The 20,208-nt window shown below is 37.9% G+C and overlaps 1 pseudogene; it reads right to left on the bottom strand.

The window, feature by feature from the left end:
* Nucleotides 1-9,646: 9,646 nt before the first annotated feature.
* LOC116877257 lies at nucleotides 9,647-9,748 on the bottom strand (annotated as a pseudogene).
* Between the last annotated feature and the right edge of the window lie 10,460 nt (nucleotides 9,749-20,208).

Raw genomic sequence — 20,208 nt, forward strand, 5'->3', positions numbered from 1 at the left:
GGGTCAGGGTCAGGGTTCGAGTCCTGGCCACGTCGTATATGTGTCAGAATGAGCAATGCCTTTTTAGGTCACATCTACTTTGGACTTCAACACTGCTTTATGTAGGCCGTAAAATTAATAGGTGGGAACGAGATTTATGGGCCCCACTGGGCTGTTCTTTGCTTGTTAGGTTAAACACACTGATTTCCTGGTACAAAAGTGCTTGTTAAAATAATCTCCCCCAGCATGTTCAGAGGGGACATATCTGTCTTGTTTGGGGGTTGGGGAAAAGGCTGCAGCGCCCCATCCCCACCTCCGGGGCTGGCCCACCAGTCATGGCCTCCCCCAGCCCCAGCTGTGTGTGTGATGGAATGAATGATGAGGTTTCTGGGTGGGGGGTGATCCAGGGAAGGAATGCGCCTCTGTGCAGATAAGACCAGAGCCAGACCTGTGCTCCCATCACCCCCTGCCCACCCCGAAGAGCCTGTAGCTTTTGTTCCTGCAATATCTTGAGGAGGAAGGCTAGAAGCATGGTAGGGGTGGTGGGGGAAGGCATGGTGGTGTTGGAGCAGAGCGAGAGGCTGTCCTCACTGCTGCTTCTGAAGACTTGAAAGTCAGAAAGGCAAGCAGAGAGGAGAGATGGGCCCTGCTGCCTGAGCAACCTCAAGGGGCACTGTGTTTGCCCGTCGATGGGGCCCAACTCTACATGTCTGCCCCCAATTGCTCTTCTATCACCACATTCTGGAGCATGCACCCTCTTGGAGCAACTCAACCACTCCCAGCATGGAGACTGTGTTGCCATCTCCTGCCCTGATGGGGGTACTCTGAGGGTGTGACTGGTAGGATCACAGGTAGAGTGGGTTATGCAGAGCATGTAGGGGACGTCTGGCACCAGGTTGCGTACAGACCTGCTGGGCAGCTAGGAGGTGGCTCTAGGTGGGGCTTAGTTCAGTCATTGGCAAGACAGTGCCAGGACGCAGGCACAGTGCAGGAAGGAAGGCCCAGGCTGAGCCAATTCAGGACAGGTGCTTGGCCATTGGCACATCCATGAGATAGATGCCTGATGGATGGCAGCGTGCTGACCAGGGTGCTCTGAATCCTTTACCTCCCTATTCAGATCTAGCTCACTTTGAAGCCCTCTGAAGATCACATTTCCCCATCTTCTACCATTCCCCATGGCCTGGTTCCATGGTTGGGGAGATGCTCACTGAGCTCCCCCCACCCCAAGTCCTTATGCTTTCTCAGGCTCACCCTCTTGCAGCCTGCTGTTCAGGTCCCAGAAACCCACTTAGAGGGGGGGGTTATGGACATTGGGTAGGGTATGTGCTATGGTGAGTGCTGTGAAGTTTGTAAATGTGGAGATTCACAGACCTGTACCCCTGGGGGGAAAAATATATATATATATATGTTTATAAAAAATAAAATTATAAAAAAAAAAAAAAAAAGAAACCCACTTAGATGGCCCACTTCTGGGCTGCCGGTGCCTTTGGTGTTTGGTATTTGTGTTCATTTCGTAAAGCACCCTACCTACACCATGCCTGATTCTTATTCCATTTGTTCCTTGTGAGGTTCACCTTATACCCAATTATCAACAGTTGAACAAAACCGGGGCCCTGAGACATCCGTCAGTATAACCAAGTCCACCCAACTGTGAGCGGGGCAGCCAGATCTGAGTTAGGTCTGAGGACCTGGTCGGTGGCTAGCCTCTTACCGGCTGCCTGTGAGGACCTTCCTCCATCACCCCAGGGCACTGGAACCATCAGTGGAACAGCCGGAGCAGAGGTGATGTCTAGACCATTCCTGGGTCTGGAGCGCCCAGCACAGGGGGCACCCATGATGGAAGATTCAGCAGAGCTGGCGGACTGAGATCTGACTGCTAACGCCGTGCTCTGAATTTGGAGTTAAGCTCCTATAAGTCTTGGGTCCAGTACCTCCTGGATCTGTGGCCTTGAACAAGTCGCTAAAGCATTCTTGTGTGTAAAACAAGGCTGATAATAACACTAACCTCATAGAGTTGTTGTGAAGGTTCAATGAGATGCTCCGCATAAAACATTTATGACAATGCCCGGCACATATTAAGAGTTCAGTAACTCCTAACCTATGGGCCTAACCTACTTTGGTCACCTTCTTGTTCTGAAATACTGCCACCTGCTGGTAAGTTCCAGGTGCAACCACCATATACCAGTTAGCGCCCCAAGCCACTGAGCGCCCCAACGGGCACTCACCTTGATTTCTGTTTGGACCATTCTCCAAGCACCCCCCACCCCCCACCCCACCCCAGGCAACCCTGCTCCTCCTATCCTTCCAGACTCTGCGCAACAGCACCTCCTTCTGGGAGCTTCCTTAATTATCAAGTATGCATGCCAGGGAGCCCAGAGCAAAATCTAGCTTTCCCTTCTGTCCGCCCATTCCCTATTTCTTTGGTTACATGGATTTTAGAGCCAGGCAGATGTGGATTTGAAATCTGAACTCTGATGCCAACACTTAGTAGCTGTGTGACATGGATCAAATTATTGAACCTCTCTGAGCTTCATGATTGAAGAATTCCCCCAGTAAACAGTCACTACTCTCATTATTCATCTTCCGACCCCTTGTCTCAGTCAGCTCCTGCTGTCCTCCTCCTGGTGCCCAACAAGACACTGCTTGCCTTCTGGTTCCCAACTGTCCATATCCTCATGGCAAGTTCTGGAGAATTTTCCCTGCTACTAATCCCTGCTAGGGAAAAGGGAGCAACATGCACACAGGGTAGGGTAAGGTTATCTCAAGGTTAAAACCCATTGTGATGGTGACACAAAAGGACCCACGTCCCCACTCTCTTTGTTCTGTTCTTGCTTCCCATGTGTTTCGTCTAAGCCTTGCTTGGAGGGGGCCCAGCCTTCCTTGTCTCTTCTGACCACACCCCATGTTCTCTCAAAGCAGCAATCTGGAGAAGCTTGGCTTACTCCAAACCCTTCTGGAGGGGATCTCGTGAGGATCGATCTGTAAACGTGGGGGTTGGCCCACAAAGTTCTCTAAGGTCTTTTCTAGCTTGGGCGTGCTTTGCATCTGAGTCAACCATTTTTTGATTTAATGACTTCCAAATGTCTGTTTGAGAGAGCTCGCTTTTGCACCAGCGGTTGACGCCCGAGCACCACCCCCACGCTGACCCAAGAACACCTGCGGGGCACTGACAAGGGACTCGATGGCCGGCTCTTGCTGGAAGATCAGCTCGTTGTTGCAATCCAATCCAAGGTCCGAGGCTATAGGTTCAAACTCCGGTGGGAGAGGCAGGCCTGGCAACATGGTGGGCTGCTTAGTCCTCTCATCACCAACTCTGAGATGAGCGCTGCACCCACTGTGATGGAGGGCCCCGTGCAGACCCTTTTGACCTAAAATACACTCCCTGGGCCTGAGACCTATTAGTTCCCTTCCTTTGTGTTCTCCTCTAGGGGTTCATCTCAAACCCAGCCTTGCCCGGGAAGGGCGCACGTTCTGTGGCTCTCCCTGGGGGCAGAGTGAGTTTCCCAGGCCCTTGCAGGCAGGCTGAGAACTCGTAAAGAGGCAGAAGGCATTGGGGAAGGGCTACAAGGGGGGCCGAGGCTGGGGAGCAGACATTCAGACAGCCTGTACCGTGGTGCAGAACCTGCCCACAGGCCTGGTGGATTAGAAGGGGTATTTGGTGAGTCCACAACCAGCCCGCAGCGGCGGGGATCTTTGCTCAGACTTTGTAGACCATCCAATGGCCTCTTTCAAAACAGGATTTTGATGAGTTAAGTGTAAATGAATCAGAAACACATGGGTTGGATTTCCCTCCAAATGCAATGGGGTTTGAATACAGCTGAGGGAGGGAAGGGGGGTTCTGGGGAGGAGAGACGTGGCTTAATCAAACAGTTCTTTTCTTCTGTTAATGTTTGCCACCACTTCCTCAAGGCTCCCTGTCTTCTCCCGTCTCGCCCAATCCCACCCCCAGCGGGGGAGACCTGGGTCTTTGCTGCCTGAGCTCTGCTGAGGACTCTGGGCCAGGCCCGCCGGCGTCAGACTCAGGGGGAGCTGGACTCACCCAGCCCCCCTCCGGCGGCTGTCCAGGATGCCTGGCAGAAGCAGCTGGAAGGTTTTTCTCTGGAGTCAGTGCTTCGCTGCTCATCCTAGACTTCTGAAGTGGGGTGACACGGAGGAGGGGTGAGCCAGAGAGAGTGCAGGGTGCCACACTCAGACTGGCGGGGACTAGACCCCAGCCTTAGAATGTCACGTCTCATGAGGAAGCAACTTTTCAGACAAGACTAAGTCTTCACCTATTTAAATCTATTTAAATATTATTTTACTTTATTATAAACATCATGCTCTTTCTAGAGAACACATTGTAAAAGCACAGAGAGGCAAAATAACAAAATAAAAGCTATCTGTAACCCCCACCCCGGGGGTGACTTATTAACATTTTGGATCAGTCCCTTCCAGGCTTCTGTGCGCTTTTTACAACATACAGCCTTATGGCCACGCAAAATAGAGATGGTAAAGTTATTAGTCAGAATTCTGAGTCTAGAATAGACTACCTGGGGTTCAATTCCATCTCCATCATTGATTGTATGTTACATCAAGTTTCCCAGACTTCAGAACCCACCACTGACAACAACAACAACATAGCAATAATAATAACAACATGGTATTTGGCAGGACTGAATGGAATAATATTCATAAAGCACTTAGAAGAATGCCCAGTGTATAGCAGCCACACAGCCATTGTTAGCTAGTAGTGTTTCCATTTAGTGTCCTGTCTTTCTTTGTGTATCTATGCCACAGGCTTCCTATGTTACTAACGTTCTCCATCACACGATTGAAGGGCCACATTCTTGTCGTAGGCAATTCATCCCATGCTTCCTTTAAGTGTATGTTACAAATAACAATGTGATGGACATTTTTCTGCATTCTAAAGGGGTTCAAGCTGGAGTCAGTTGTTTTCACCTAAGTATCCTTTTGCATAACTTATTTTGCATGGGAGAGAATTAACCTGGAGAATATTTATGTTTATGAGTTTACAGGGATATAGGTGGTTTCTAGTCCGAGAGTTTTGCCTTTTCCACAATATCAAAAAAATGGAATATATTGTGTAGTGTCTTGTGTCTGGCTTCTTTCACTTTGCAAAATGCTTTGAGACTCATTCATATCGTTGCATGTGTCGTTTCTGCAATCTTTTTTATTGCTGTGCTGTATTCCATTATATGGATATAATAATTTTCTTACCCACTTACTAGTTGACAAACCTCTGGATTATTTCCAATTTGCCTGCTATGATTAAAGCTCTTAAGAGTTCACAGGCCAGTCATTGGTGGACACATGTTTTCATTCTTCTGGGGCAAATTCCTAGGAATAGAATCACCGAGTTATGTTTAGATAGTAACTGTATGTTTAACTTTATAGGAAACTACCACACTATTTTCCCAAGAAGCTGAACTGTTTTTGCATCTCCACAAACAATATTTGAGAGTTCTCATCAATAACATTCTTCGATAGCACTTGGTAATGTCTGTTTTTTAAAAGATTGGTTGATTGATTTGAGAGAGAGAGAGAGAGAGAGAGACTGCATGGGGGGAGGGGCAGAGGAGGAGGGAGAGGGAGATAGAATCTGAAACACACTCTGTGCTGAGTGTGAAGCCTGACACAGATCTTGATCTCACAACTGTGAGATCACAGCCTGAGCTGCAACCAAGAGTTGGACGTTTAACTGACTAAACCACACAGGTACCCTGGTAATGTCCATTTAAAAAATTTTAGCCATTCAACAGGAGTGTAGTGGTATCACATGTGGTTTTAATTTACATTTTCCTAATGCCTAATGATATTGAGCCTCTTCTCATGGGCTTATTTGCCACCTATATATTTTCTTTGGCTAAGTGTCTAAATAATTTTAAAGCACATTTTAAAGTTGGGTTATTTGTTTTCCTATTGTTAAGTTGTAAGAACTCTTTACAATTTTTCTGGATAAAAATTCTTTATCATACATATGTTTTGTAAATATTTTCTCCCAACCTGTGTCTTGTCTTTTAATTTTTTTAAATGTCTTTTGAAGAGCGGAATTTTTTAATTTGATGAAGTCCAATATTTATTATTTTTTCCCTTGTAGATTGTATTTTTTAACTCAGAGTTTCACAATTTTGTCCAACTCAGAGTCACAAAGAATTTCCCCAGAATTTTTTTCTAGAAGTTTTATAGTTCTAGGATTTACATTTAGATCTATGATACATTTGAGTTAAATGTTACATGGAGGGAGAGATGGATTAAAGTTAGTGTTGTTGTTTTTTTTAATGTAGGTGTCTAAGTTTTTGTTGAAAATTATTGTTTTTCTAATGAATTTCTTTTGGTCCTTTGTCAAAAATCAATTAACCATATACATGAGGGTCTATTTTTGGACTTTATTCTGTTCTATTAATCTATGCATCTTTTTACCAATACCACCATCTTGATTATTATAGTTTTATATTGCCTTGAAATCAGATAATATGAGTCTTTCAACTTTCTTTTCCAAAATTATTTTGACTATTCCAGTTCCTTTGCTTTTTCATATACAGCTTAGGGGTAGTTGGTCAATTTCTATCAAAGTTATCACTGTGGGGGGGCACGTGGGTGACTTAGTTGGTTAAGCAGCCACCTTTGGCTCAGGTTATGATTCCAGGGTCCTCGGATTGAGCTCCACATCAGGTTCCCTGCTCAGCAGAGTCTGCTTCTCTCTCCCTCTGCCTGCCACTCTGCTTACTTGTGCTCTCTTTCTCTCTGTTAAATAAATACATACATAAATTTTAAAAATCTTTAAAAAAAAATCTCACAGGTTTTATTGGGCTTTCATTGAAAGCATAAACTAATACAGGGAATATTTTAGGGTTTTTGGCAGTTTGACTAATGTTTAGATTTTACTTGTTTCTTTTTAATATTTGTTTCTTCTCTGAGTTTCTTGGATCTGTGGTCTGTTATCCTTCAGTAATTTTGGAAAACTTATCAGCTTTTATCTCTTCAAATATTTCATCTTCCAAGTTTTTTCTCTCTTCTTCTGGGACTCCAATTTTATATTGTCCTACAGCTTTTGGGTCTTCTGTATTTTTAATCTTTTTTCTTTTTGTGTTTTAGTTTAAAAAATTTCTATTAAGCTACCTTTAAATACAGTGATTCTTTTCTCTTCTGCATCTAACCTATGGATAAACCTGCCAAAAGAATTTTTCTTTATCTCTGATATCACATCCCCCACCCGTATTTCTATTTGACTTTCCAATAGTTTTAACTTCAATGTTGAAGTTCCCCACCTGTGTAAGCCTGTTGTCCACTTTTCCCATTAGATCCTTTAAAATATCAGTCACAATTATTTTAAGGTTCTTATTTGAGCATTTCAATATCTGGGTCATTTCTGGGTCTAGTTCTATTGACTGCCTTATCTCTTGACTTTTTTTTTTTTTTCTTTTTTGTGTTTCTTGTAACTTTATGTGGAATGTTGAACATGTTATTGGAAAAATAGCAGAGACTGAGGTAAATAGTACTTTTGCCTGGAGATGGGCATGATTCTTTTTCTGTGAGACCATTCATCTGTGTGGGTGTGTGGGTGTGGTTGTTGAGTTGCTCTTGTTGATGTTTAAAATGGGTTTGAGTATTGTTGTTGTCATAGTTATTTTCACATGTCTTGCAAATTCCTCCAGCAGTGGGATACTACTATCCTCCCACTACTTACTATTCTTTCTTCTGTGCTCTGCTAAAGTGAAATGGTTTGTGTGATCCACATCTCCTTAAATGGGCTATTCACTCTGAAATCTAGTTCATCTGGTACCTTTGTGACAACAGCTCTTTGATAGGTTTAAGAAACTCATAACTTTGTAGATCATCTGGCTTAAAACAAGACAAAACAAAACAAAACATGGTTATGTGGGGAAGCAATGTTGCCTTGTGACTTACTACATCCTAAGAGAAAGTAGAATATTCTTGCCTTTTCACCCCTGTCTAGAAGATCATAGGTTTTTCTCCTTTGATCTAAAGATGTAGTGAATTATTTTAATGGTTTTCTATTAAACTGTGTTTATATTATTTTGATAATGCCCATTGCATCATGTTGTATTATTCTTTTATTGTAGAGCTATTTTGGTTTTCTAGCATTGATAGGCCATTTTGTTTCATTACTATTTTCTCATGTTTTGGTGTCATGATTAATCTAGGTTTATAAAAGCAACTGGATCTTTTATATCTTTCTATTCTCTGTAAATGTTTATGTATCATGGAAATCCTCAATTTCATGAACATTTAAGTGATAAAACAGTCATTGCACCATTTTCTGAAGTAGTTCTATATCAACCTTTTCAATTTCTTCCCTAATTATTGGTCTTTGAAGGCATTCTGTTTCTTGAATTCCTTATGGTTATTTGTATTTTCCAAGAAAATTATTTATTTTATTGAGTTCCTTAAAGTTTAGACTTGACTGGATTTGTAACCCTTGGTATAGGATGAGAAAGAAGGCCTTAGGTAGAGCCGCTGGGAGCACCAATATTCAAGAACAGAGGAGGAAGAAATATTACATAAGAGTATTGAGAAGGAGAATCCTGAGAAATGTGGAAAACTAGAAGTTTGTGAGAGTCTGGAACCACAGGAAAAGAGATTTTTCAAGATTAAAAGTAATCAAGCTGGGCCCATATTTCTTTGTCACATTAGGTAACTGAAGAAACTAGAAATTTATCCGGAATTTTGAAGGAAAAAAAAAGGATTCAAGAATTCTCTTTGTAAGGTAAGTTTCCGTTGTCTATTAAGACAATAGAAAACATTTTTATTTATATATCTCTCCAGGAAAAATACCACATACTGATATTCTGTGAAAAAAAAAAACCTTAAGAATACAATCCAATTAACAAGTAGATAAAACAAGAAAGTTCACAAATGGGAGAGTCATGTTATGAAAGAAACTGGTAACATTAAAGTAATATGGATACAGAACTAAATCTAAATTATTACAATTATTGTTGTGAAGCTGATTACTTTCTTAGAAACATTTAAAAATATAAAAATAATAATGATAAAACTAAAGTAAAAATGTCAAATCATTATGGCAAAAATTGAGAGGAGGAATTTAGGAGAAGTATGATGTAAACATATACTGGTTCTGTATCACTCACAGGGATGTCCTATTAATACTCTTTTAAAAGATACATTTTATTGAGATATCATTTACAATAAAATGCACATATTTTAAGCATATGGGCCAATGAGTTTTGACAAATTTATACAACCTCATAACCACCACTACAGTCAAGAAATGGAACCTTTTAATTGCCTTAGAAGTTTCACTCTTGCCCCTACCCAGTTAATCTCTGTCCTCCACCCCTGCCCCTGATCCCAGAAAACCTTTAACTTGTTTGCTATTTCTCTAGATTAGTTTTTCTAGAGTTTAATATAAACAGAGTCATGTAATATGTACTCTTTTGGATAAATGGGTTTTTGGAGCAGGGAGATACAATAGGAGCTTGCTCTGTCTACCCTGTTCATCAACCTGGTACTGCTGTACCTCTAGGAATGATGCACCCCCCACTTTATTAAAAAAATAAATAAATAAAATAAAAATAAATGTAAAGGTGAAAAAATAATAAAGAAAACATTTGATACATGAGGAAAAACACTTGACATAATACAACTGTCTATGTACTCTTTTGTATCTGGCTTCTTTTCTCCAGTATAGTATAATAAGCCTTTAAATCATTAGAGAATTTATCAGATATTAAACTGATAAGAACAGATGCTGCACTTGATCCCTGCCAAAAGACTGAGAAGCAATCACCTTTGTTTTTAACATGGTGAGATGTATTGATTGGATTTTTGAATGTTAAACCAATCCTGCATTCTTAGGAAATGCTTCACTTGGTCATGATTTATATATGCATTACTGGTTTCAATTTGCTAGTATTTTGTTAAGGATTTTTTAATATTCATGAAGGATATTGGTCTGCTGTTTTCTCTTCTTACAATGTTTTTATATGGTTGAATATTATGATAAAATTGACTTCCTCCTCTATTTTATGGAAGAGTTTATATCAGACTAGTATTATTTCTTTTTAAGTAGAAAATGAAATAATAGAAATAGAAATAGAATTTATGAGTGAAGTCATCTGAGTCTGCAGTTTTATTTGTGGTACTATTTTTAATTACAAATTCAAATTTTGAAATTTTATTCATTGTGTAAATAAATTTAGGCATTTTCTGTAATTTATCAAACTTACTATCATAAACTAATTCTTAATATTATTTTATTACCTTTTGGCATAAATAGAATCTAAATTGACTCCCTGTCTTTTATTCCTAATATTGGCCATTTTCATCTTCCTTTTTTTCTTCATAAATTTAGCTAAGATTTCTAATTAAAATCATTCTTTTTGAAGGGAGTTGGGGGAAATTGGAGGGGGAGACAAACCATGAGAGACTGTGGACTCTGATAAACAATCTGAGGGTTTTGGAGGGAAGGGGGGTGGGAGGTTGGATGAACCTGGTGGTAGGTGTTGTGGAGGGTACATATTGCATGGAGCACTGGATGTGGTGCATAAACAATGAGTTCTGGAACATTGAAAAGAAATTTTAAAAATAAATAAAAATTTAAAAAAATAAAGAACAAACTTCCGTTTTTGTTAATTTTCTCTCATTTGTTTATTTCCTATGTCATTTTTTACTGCTCTTGCTTTGCCTTTTTTTCTTTCTTTTTTTTTTTCTACTGACTTTAGGCTTATTTTTCTCTTCTTTCTGTAAATTCTTAGATTGGTTAGTTATGTTATTAATTTTGGGCCTTTCTTCTTTTCTAACATAAATAGTGATATGAATTTACCTCTAAGCATTGCTGTAATTATATCCCACAACTTTGATGAACCATTGATAAGCCTTTTTCATTTTCCTCAACATACTTTCAAATTTTATGTTATTTCTTCTTTGATCTATTTGTTATTTAGAAATGTCTTGTTTAATTTCAGAACACTTGGGAACTACCCAAATATCTTTCTTTTATTGATTTTCAGTTTAACTATTTTCAGATAACATATTCTGTAAGATTTCAGTGTTTTTCTAATTTTTTGAGATTTGAAAAAAATGACTCACCATATGATCTATCTGGTAACCTTGAAAAGAATAAATGTTCTGCTGTTGATGTTATGTTCTTAGGATAAATTTCAATTAGGTCATGTTGCTTGATAGTGTTGACTTTTCTATATGCTTACTGATTTTCTGTCTAGTTATTCTGTTTTTTTAATTGAAGAATAATTGGGTATAATTGGGGAGTATAATTGTATGTACTTAAAATGTATAATGTGATGATTTGATATACATATTCATTGTGAAATGATTACCCAGATCAAGGTAATTTACACAGCCATCAACTCACAGACTTAACTATTTATGTATGTGGTAAGAATGCGTAAGATCTACTCTCAGCAACTTTCAAGTGTGCAATACCATATTATTAATTATAGTCACCATGCTGCACATTAAATCCTCAGAACTTCCCTTCTTATAACTGAAAAGTCATACCATTTGACCAACATCATCCTATTTTCCCCTCCCCCAGCCCCTAGAAACTACTATTCTCTTCTATTCCTATAAAATTGTCTTTTTTTTTACATTCTAAATATAAGTGATACCATACAATATTTGTCTTTTTCTGTCTGACTTTTCTTCACATAATGGCTTTAGGTTTATGCATCTTGTCACAAATAGCAGGATTTCTCTTTTTTTTTAGTGGCTGGATAATATTCCATCATGTGAGATATATACATACATATATATCGCCATATATAGTCCATATATATGCCATCATGTGAGATATATACGTACATATATATATACACACACACACATTATGTAGAACCACATACACTATATATGTTATATACGTGCTATATTTATAACATTTTCATTATCCATTCATCCATTAAAGGACACTTTGATTGTTTCCATATCTTAGCTATTGTGAATAATGCTGCAATGAACATGGGTATGCAAATATCTCTTTGAGACAACAATACCAATTCTTCCAGATAAATACCCAGAAATGGGATTGCTGGATTATACGGTAGTTCTATTTTTAATTTTTTGAGGAATCATCATACCATTTTCCACTATGGCTGTACATATTTACATTCTTGCCAACAGTGTATAAGGATTCCCTTTTCTTCACATATTCATTAATATTTGTTATCTATTGTCTTTTTTGTAACAGTCATGCCAACCCATATGAGGTAACATCTTATTGGGGTTTTGATTTGCATTTCCCTGATGATTAGTGCCATTGAGCACCTTTTCACATACCATCTTTCTAATTATTTTCTATTTGTCCCATTTATTCATTTTTTTCTCCTTTGAATTATTTTTCATTCTGTTTTGCTTCCACTATTGCTTTATTAGCTTCTTTGTTTTATTTTTAAAGATTGTTCTAGTGTTTTTTATATGTATCTTTAAATAATCTCAGTCTACCTTCAAATGGCCTTGTACCGCTTTATGGATTATGTATGATACATATACATACATACATGTATGTATATATGTCTCAAGTTTTCTTTAAATTATTGAACATATTCATAATAGCTATTTAAGTAGTAAATATTTAAGTATTAAGGTGATATTTCCTTCACCTCTACCGTCTATATCTCTTTCTGTTGAATGTTTTTTGTCCTGATTATGGGTCACATATTTCTGCTTCTAGTCATCTCTAGAAATTTTAGATTGGAGATTGGAAATTATAAGTAATACATTCTTGAAATTCAAGATTTTGTTATCTTTTTTCCAAGAGCATTGGGCTTTGTTGTGGTAGGCAGCAAAGGTACCAGTGATTTAGTTTGATCCTTTCAAGGCCTTTTTAAAAGCATTTTTCTGGTGGGCTTTGAATCAGTGATTTAGTCCTACTGTTAGTTAACGTGTGATTCTTCTTTGGATCTCTATTGAATGTACTACATGGTCAATAAGGACTCTTCCAGCCCCGTTTGAGATCTTAGAGTTATTCACCTCTGACTCACTGATTATTCTTTTCTACTCTCATGGAGCTTTATTCTACACACAGCCATTTTGGTATTAATCAAAGATTCCTAAAAGGATTCCTATGCATATTTCTCAACTTCTTTTTCTAAATAGTTTGCTCCACCTGGGAATTCTTCCCGTCAATACTTTAACTGTCTTAGAATCCCTGAACACCCATCTCCATTTCCTCAACTCGGTGAGATTGCCATACAGAGCTTGGGATTTTCTCTCTGTTCTGTGTCCAGAAGGTGCCTCCAGGCAGAAAGCCAAAGCAATCCTTCATTTGTCTGTTTGTTTATATTTCCTGAGCTACCTATTCCAGATATTCCACTATCTGGAAGCAGTTATTTCACGTATTTATCTAATTTCTAGTTGTTTAAATTGGAAAAGTAAGCACATCCCCATTAATCCATTATCACTGGAATTAGAAGTGTAAGTACTCTTTTACTTCTTGACTTGGATAATTACCATAACACAGACTTAAATAAATTGCAGAAATTAGCTTTGTTGATTTTCCTCATGTTTATTGAAAATATTACCAAAGTACAGAGGTTATGACAAAGTAAATAACCACTGTTAGTATTTTGTCATATGTCTTTGCAACTTTTGTCTATACCTGGTGATGCTTGTAGGTATGGGTTCATAACTTTAACTTTGTAGTGGATGGTGAAGCCTTGGCAACTGGACAAACAAAAATAAGTAGTATAAATCTTGGAATGGAGCTAGTAATTTTATGATTGTTTACAGATAATATGATTACCTATTTAGAAGACCCAAGAAGATAAACTAAAATGACCTAAAATAGTAGTAGTTTTCAAAATGAAAATTTTTATACATCACTACTAACAATATTAACTAATATAATATTAACTAACTAATTTTATACATCAATATTAACTGATTCTTGAATAACATGAAGTTTAGGGGCACCAACTCCCATGCGGTAGAAAATCAACATATAACTTTTGACTTCCCCAAAACTTACCTAGTAATAGCCTACTATTGTCCAGAAGTCTTAATGGTAACATAATCAATTAACACATATTTTGTATTTATGCTTATATACTGTATTCTTAAAACAAAATAAGATAGAGAAAAGAAAATGTTATTAAGAAAATCACAAGGAAGAGAAAATACACTTACAGTACTGTATCCAAAAAGTCCAGACTAGTGCAGTTCAAACCTATGTTGTTCAGGGATCAACTGTAATTAGAAAGTATAATGGGAAAAAAGAGCTTTATTATAATAGCAACAAATATATGCAATGCCACATATTTATGTAATTAGGTTTATGGAAATATACAGAAAAAATTTGTATAAAGAAAATTACAAAGCTCACTTGAATTCTTTAAATAACTAGTAAGAATATTGTGCTCTCATTCAGGAATATTAAATACTAGAAAGTCATCCATTTCCCGCATACTTAACCATAATTTGTAATCCTCATCAAAATCCATATGGGATTTTTTAAAACTAGGCAGAATGTTTCTAAAAATCATTGAAAGAATAAAGTTTGATAAGACCCAGGGAATTTTGAAAAAAGGAGACTAATGAAATGGGAGTATCCCTACCAGATATTAAAATTTATAATAAAGTTACGATAATCACAATCGTATGGAACTAGAACAGGAATAGACAAAACAGATCAGTGGAGCAAAAAGACAAAGCCCAGAACAAGTCCAAAAATATTCAAGAATGTATTGCAGAATAAGAGTGGCATTTTAAGTCAGTGGGGAATAGGTGAATTTCTTCAATAAGTACATTTGCATTTACTATCTAATACAGTTAGGGGCAGGGGATGTATGAGGATTTAAAACATAATTTGTGTCAGAATAAATTCAGGTAGGTTAAAAGCTTAAATGTAAACTATGAAGCTTATTCAAAAGGTGGGAAACAGACACTTATATATTCTTAGTGCACAGTAATTTGTATAACCCTTTGGAGGACAATTTGGCAATATCTTACATCAAGGAGGCACCTGGGTGGCTCATTGGGTTAAAGCCTCTGCTTTCAGCTCAGGTCATGATCCCAGGGTCCTGGGATGGAGCCCTGCATCGGGCTCTCTACTCAGCAGGGAGCCTGCTTTCTCCCCTCTCTCTGCCTGCCTATCTGCTTATTTGTGATCTCTGCCTGTCAAAGAAATAAATAAAATCTTTTTAAAAAAATCTTACATCAATATTTTAATAATACAGAGATGCCCATATACTTTGGCCCCACAGTTCTTTTTCTGTTAATTCACTGGGCAATTTATGTAGATACACTGGTCCAAGTGCACAAATAAATATCCTTGGACAAGAATATTAATGGCAGTATTGTTTTATGATAGTGTAAAAAACATTAGAACAGAACTCTTCTTGGCTCAGGACACCAAAGCGAATGTGCCATAGACTCCTTCCTTTCTGCAACTTGACCAAGGGATTTGGCCAAGAATCAGTCTGATGATTCTTGAACTGCTCAGCCACATCAAGGAAGAAAATAAGAGTGGGACTTTGGGGAGGGGATTCTTTAGAGAGCTGTTGCCTTTCTGGGTCTTCACCCCAAATTTGGGGGGCCAGTAGAGAAGACAGCTATTAAGATTAGGAAGGAGAATTTCAAGGAGTCTCTTGGGGAGCTTCAAGAGACTTTTCCAGCAATGAGAGAAAAGGAAGACCAGTGCTTGCCCCAGCTATGGGAGTGCTAAACTGGCCTGGGGTCAGGGGCTGGCTGTCCTCAGAAATCCAGAAGTCAGAGAGGGCCTGCCTTGCGGCTTTGGTGTCAGAACCCTGCAATTGCACCTGTGTTGGGATCAGGGATTTTTTAGGACAAGGGGTATATGAGTGTTTCTGAAGAAAGATATGTGCCAAGAACCAGCATAGTGTGTCCCTGGGTGTGGTTCAGTAGGGCTGCCCCAAGGGCCAAGGAGAGCTTGGTAAAATAAGGCTGGTCATGCCACAAAAGGAGTCCTAAACAACAATCAGGAACAGGTCAGGAGAACTGCAGGGAAGAGCAGCTTTCTAGAGAACCTCCCACAACCACACAAAGCTCCATAAGAGAAAGATGCCGCATGAACCATCAGCCAGGGGCAGAGAACCCAAAGTCACCCAACCAATGATAACCACCACTTCATCCCTTTATCTTTCCTTGCTCATTTACCCCTTCTCCCATCCTGGCTCTCATGGGAAGTGAAATCACAACTAGCAGCGGGTTGGTGTAAGAAAAAGAGGCAGACTGTTTCCCCACAACAGTCTTCCTACTGGTAGCTGGCCAGAGCTGGGGCAAGAAGATACAACACTAAGTCAAGTTCAGGGGTTTGGTCTATCACTGAGAACAAAGATTATAATTTCTGAATTGAGGCTGTGTTTTTAACTGAAAATGAAAATCCATGAGAACTGCTAGTGTTTTCAAACAAAGCTAAGAAGTAGTATCCTAAACAAATACTTTTAAATGATAATGGAAAAAAAAGTTTTATTTCGATTTTATCATTAGGTCTGCTTGTTCAACATACCGATTACAGCAGTAAAACACTGGGAAAACATTAAAAAAAAAAGGACTAGATAAGCACACTGATGTGTTTGTATAGTAAATATCATGCTGGTGTTAAAATAACCAGACCCAGGGCATCTGGGTGGCTCATTGGGTTAAAGCCTCTGCCTTTGGCTCAGGTCATGATCCCAGGATCCTGGGATCGAGCCCTGCAGCAGGCTCTTTGCTCAGCAGGGAGCCTGCTTCCCTTCCCCTCTCTCTGCCTGCCTCTCTGCCTACTTGTGATCTCTGTCTGTCAGATGAATAATAAAATCTTAAAAAAATAATAACCAGGGAGATTTTTATACACAGATAAGGAATGATCTCCAGATAATGCGTTCAGTAGGGATAGAGGTAAGGAATAGCTCACTTTAGGTAGTATGCTACTCTGTAGGGGGATAATCCTTGAGTATTTCTAGATTCCTAAGAAATTGGTCACATAATTTGCCTCTGAAAAGACAATTGAGAGACTGGAGAACAGGTAGGGAAGAGACATCTACTTTCTACTATGTGCATTTGTTACTAAAATAAATTGCTGAGTTATGAAAGTACTAGCAAAAAAACAAATTATTATTAATTTATTGAAATAAAATTTAAGTAGGTACATCATCTACTCTTACCATGGAATTGCCATTAAACAGAAACCACACAGAAAAACAGAACTGAAAGGAGTTTAAATCTTTACTCTCTTGAGTAAACGCCAATGGGTGACTGTGTGTGTGTGTGTGTGTGTGTGTGTGAGAGAGAGAGAGAGAGAAGTACATTTTTAATGAACCACAAAACATTAAAAAAATTCTCTCCCCATCTCTGTCATTCTCCATATCTTCCACATGTACAACAGCGGATGGCTACAAAATTTGGTATTTATTCCACTCTTAAATTCCCAAGCAAAATTCATTCAGAAAATGAGAATGTATGGTTCAACTTCCCCACTCCTCTCCTGTGGCTATGCATTTTGTATATGTAAAATATATATGTACCCCCCCCCCTTTTTAAATCTTTCTTGTTCTACAGCTTTCTGTACCAAGTGTTTTAAAATATAACAGAAAATCAGGGATATAAGCAAATAGATACAAATATTGTTTGGCATGGTGAGGGTGGGGAAGCTATCAAATATTTATACATTCTCACTCTGACATATAATGTTGGGTAGGTGCACCTCTATAACATAAAACGAAATAAGACGGGGATAATGATATATTTAACTACATTAAAAAACAACTTTTGGGAAAAACCTGGTACAGGGACTTTTTGGGGCATGTATCACAACATTTCAAAGATATAATTATTATAATGTGTTGTTGGTAGAGGGACTAACAATGACACCAGTAGCACAGAACAGAGAACACAGAAACCAACTCACTCATATATGAAAGTTGATGTGACAGAAAAGGCAGTAACAGACCAGCAGCAAAAGGATGAACTGTTTGATGAACAGTCCTGGGATAGCAAGTTATCCATATGGGAAAGAATTTAGATCTTCACCTCACTCCATATACAAAATGAACTCCAGGTTGATTAAAGAACTTCATATAAAAAGCAAAAGTTTTTGGCTTTTAGAAGAAAATATAGGAGACCATCTTTCTGATTTTTGTATAAGAAAGATTCAAAACACACACACACACACACACGCACATGCACACGCACATGCACACTCACACGCACAGCCCAAACCTGGGGGGAAAAAAGAGAAAAGATCGGTAAGTGAGCCTCCATTAAAGTTTCAGATATTTCTCAACAAAAATAGCACACAAATTCCTCAACTAATCATAAGCTACGAAGCAATCTGTAACATGTATAACTATAAAATTACTTAAGAAAAAGAAATAGAAGAATGGGCAAAGTATATAAAGATTTACGGAAGAGGGTACCCCAGGGGCCAATGAATGTGTGAAAAGACAACAAACTGACCTGTTCAGGAAAATATAAAAGTAAAACAGTGAGTTTTTTACTCATAACACTGACAACAATTATAAGTTTGATACCACAATGAGTTGGCATAGAGAAACAATATCCAAGAGAGAGTAAAATGGTACCTGATTATGAGAGCTGTTGGTACCATCTAAAGAATCTGAAATTGTGCACACCAGTGACCTGAACAACTCCCCACTTCGTTGTGTGCCTGGGGAGATTCTTGTACAAGCCCAGAAAGAGTCATGTACAGTAATAGCCATTTAAATGTTCTCATAATGAAAGTTTAGAAAAATAAAAATCTTAAGTGCCCAACAGCAGGAAAATGGATAAATTGCCACATATTTATAAAATAGAATAGTATGCCTCCATTAAAATGAATGTATTCTAGGTCTATATTTCAGTATGAATATATTTCTGAACAAAATATCGAGCAGAAACCAATTAGAGAATATCTACAGTATGATTCAATTCATGCAAATTTTCAAAATCTAATGTGCAAAATAGAAGCATGTACATCACTTATGGACACACACATAGCATTGCTATTAAAACATGCATGGGAATAATATCCCTCCAGAAGTGGGATAATGATCAGATTTAGTGAGAGAGGAAGTAGAATGCAATTATGGAGAGAAACACAAAGTATATCAGTTGTAATAAAATGTTTTATTTCTTTTAAAAAATCAAAGGCAGATTGACAAATCAATACTTCATGTTAAAAATATATGGATATTATAGTTCACAATGTAAACTGTGAAAAATGTTTGCAAAATATGTATGACAAAGGGGGTTAATATTGTTTTTATATATGGATATTTGACATTCCATAACAAAATTACAAAATCACCCCTCTCAAAATCCAAATCTAGGTAAACTATCTAGGTAGGCAGTCTTGAAAGAAGGATACAATTTCCAATTGTATCCAACCTCCTTACTAATAAAAGAAACTTATACTCTAATGCAACACATCTTTTCTTCTTTTTCTTTTCAGAGTGTAAAGAAGGAAAGGAGTGATAAAATCAGCATTGGAGAGAATGGAGACAGGCATGACCCAATGAAATGAACAGGATTAAAATCCCCCTGTGACCATTGGTAGGACAATACTGCATAAATCAAAGATGTTTTAAGAACATGTATCATTTGACTCACCAGTTCCATTTTCAGGAATTTATGCCAAGTGCAGCTGGGGCAGAAATCAGATTATTCTAAAAAGGATTTATGGCAAGACAATTGAGAATATTAAAAACTGGAGACAACTTAAATGTCATAAATTAGAAGCTTGAGTGAGTAGATTATGACAAAATGACAAAAAGTGATATAAAATTAGGACACACACATTTATTTTCCTGAAAATACTTTCATGCTATAGGAAGTTTAAGATTCACAATACAAATAGTGTTCCTTTTTATAATATTTATAAATTCATATATTGTTTTACATATATGCACATATAAGTGCACACACCCATATATATTTCCACAGAAAACAATCTAAAAAGAAAATACATGGACAAGTAGCAAACCATTGTGTTATTTCAGATGTGTGATTTTAAAAATTTTTTTCTAACACTTGTACTGTGCTCATATATTACTCATGTATGAAAAAGAAAGCTAGCACAACACAGGAATGTGCTCTTCCTCTGAATCTTGAGGGTCAAGATTGGAGGAGAAAAGAAAATTATTGTTTGAAGATATAATTGCTTGTCTAAGAAAACCAAAGCAAATCAGTTAGAAAAGTACTAGAAATAGTAAGAGTGAACAGTGACTTATTAAAAAATAGGTATACAGATTTCATTGGCTTTCATAAATAACCGACTAGGAAACATAATAA

Source organism: Lontra canadensis, unplaced genomic scaffold, assembly GCF_010015895.1.
Source record: "Lontra canadensis isolate GAN:19392208 unplaced genomic scaffold, GSC_riverotter_1.0 scaffold50, whole genome shotgun sequence".
NCBI lineage: Eukaryota > Metazoa > Chordata > Mammalia > Carnivora > Mustelidae > Lontra > Lontra canadensis.